This window comes from Schistocerca serialis, chromosome 7, assembly GCF_023864345.2.
Source record: "Schistocerca serialis cubense isolate TAMUIC-IGC-003099 chromosome 7, iqSchSeri2.2, whole genome shotgun sequence".
NCBI classification, from domain to species: domain Eukaryota; kingdom Metazoa; phylum Arthropoda; class Insecta; order Orthoptera; family Acrididae; genus Schistocerca; species Schistocerca serialis.
Genome location: NC_064644.1, coordinates 292,951,436 through 292,953,415, shown reverse-complemented (window position 1 = coordinate 292,953,415; position 1,980 = coordinate 292,951,436).

Sequence of the window (1,980 nt, the reverse complement as noted above, 5' to 3'; positions counted from 1 at the left end):
TGATTGTTCGTCTGCCTGCGTTACTTCCATTCAAGTGGACTCTCCCAACATTCCATTGTTTCGTTTATCTCAGCCAAAGTCAGTAGTATCGTTGGTGCGTGTCGTTACGTGTTGAAGTGAACGTTTAAGTTTAGTTCCTTTGTTCGTTTGTTTCATTTTCGTCACTGTTAAAATGCTAACCATTGAAGAACGTGTGTTTCCAGTCGAACAAATGTTTAAAGCTGGCGTTAAATACATAGTTTCAGTTCTTCAAACATTTAATTCAGTTTTGCCGGCCGCGGTGGTCTAGCGGTTCAGGCGCTCAGTCCGGAACCGCGGGACTGCTACGGTCGCAGGTTCGAATCCTGCCTCGGGCATGGATGTGTGTGATGTCCTTAGGTTAGTTAGGTTTAAGTAGTTCTAAGTTCTAGGGGACTGATGACCACAGATGTTAAGTCCCATAGTGCTCAGAGCCATAATTCAGTTTTCCTCTAGACAACACTCTCACATCGCGATACTGTGCGAGACTTGATCAACAAATTTCAAAGTTCGGGTTCAGTGACAGATGCACCGAGAAGTGGTCGTCCTAGCGTTTTGTCTGAGGATAAGCTACTCGATATTTCCGATAAAATGTCCATGAGTCCGAACAAGTCAGTAAGAAAACTCGCCCAGGAAATCGATGTTAGTGTCGGAACGGCCCACACAGCTGTAAGGAAAAAATTAGAACCTTTCCCATACACAGTGACTGTCGTGCAAGAACTAAAAAATACTGATCATGGCAAGAGACTGCATTATTATCAATGGTTCAAAAATTTCGTTCAACACAATGGAAGGGATATTCATAATGAAACGTTTTTCACTGATGAAGGGTGGTTTCATTTATACGGGTACATGACCTCGCAAAATTCTCGTACGTGGAGTACTGCAAATCCATTGTGTATTCATGAGGAACCACTTCATTCTGTGAAAATAGGAGTTTGGGTTGCAATTTCTAGACGTCGGATTGTAGGTCCCATATTTTCCCACGAAACGATATACGCACAACCATACTGCAGTGACATTCTGTACCTATTCATGGGAGAACTTGTGTTAAGTGAAATTCTGAACGGTTATTTTGAACAAGATGGTGCAACCGCGCATACAACTCGCGTTTCAGTGTCACTGCTTACTGATGTTTTTGGTGATCGCATAATTTCACAGGGACTTTGGCCTCCACGATCGCCTGACCTAACACCACCTGACTTTTTCTTCTGGGTTGCAGCGAAAGTAACTCTCTATAAAAACCGTCCAAAATTTATCGATGAGCTGATAACTGCAATATCGACTTTCACTGTTTCTGTTACAGATGAAATGTTACAGCTTGTGTTTGGAAACATGATTAGACGGATTGTGTATTCAACAACAGGGGGGGACACTTTCAACATTTAATGTGAAAATTTGTTAGTAAAAAAGGATATTCAATAACTTAATAACTTGTAGTTCAGTGAGTTTCATTTCATTATATTCATTGTGGCATACGGCATGCGCGGGTAACAATCATACGGCACTGCGGAGAGACTTTTCGAACACCCCGTATTTCAGCGGATATCCACAAAGTTCAAATGATTCAAATGGCTCTGAGCACTATGGGACTCAACTGCTTAGGTCATCAGTCCCCTAGAACTACATAAACCTAACTAACCTAAGGACATCACACACATCCATGCCCGAGGCAGCATTGGAACCTGCGACCGTAGCGGTCGCGCGGTTCCAGACTGTAGTGCCTAGAACCGCTCAGCCACACCGGCTGGCTATCCACAAAATAATTATTACTGAACATATCCGCATCCACACATAACTGTACTCACAGTTACGTGAAGGATAACTTTCGACTGAGTGACAGCTGTATTGTTACGGTCGCAGGTTCGAATCCTGCCTCGGGCATGGATGTGTGTGCTGTCCTTAGATTAGTTAGGTTTAAGTAGTTCTAAGTTCTAGGGGACTGATGACCACAGCTGTTAA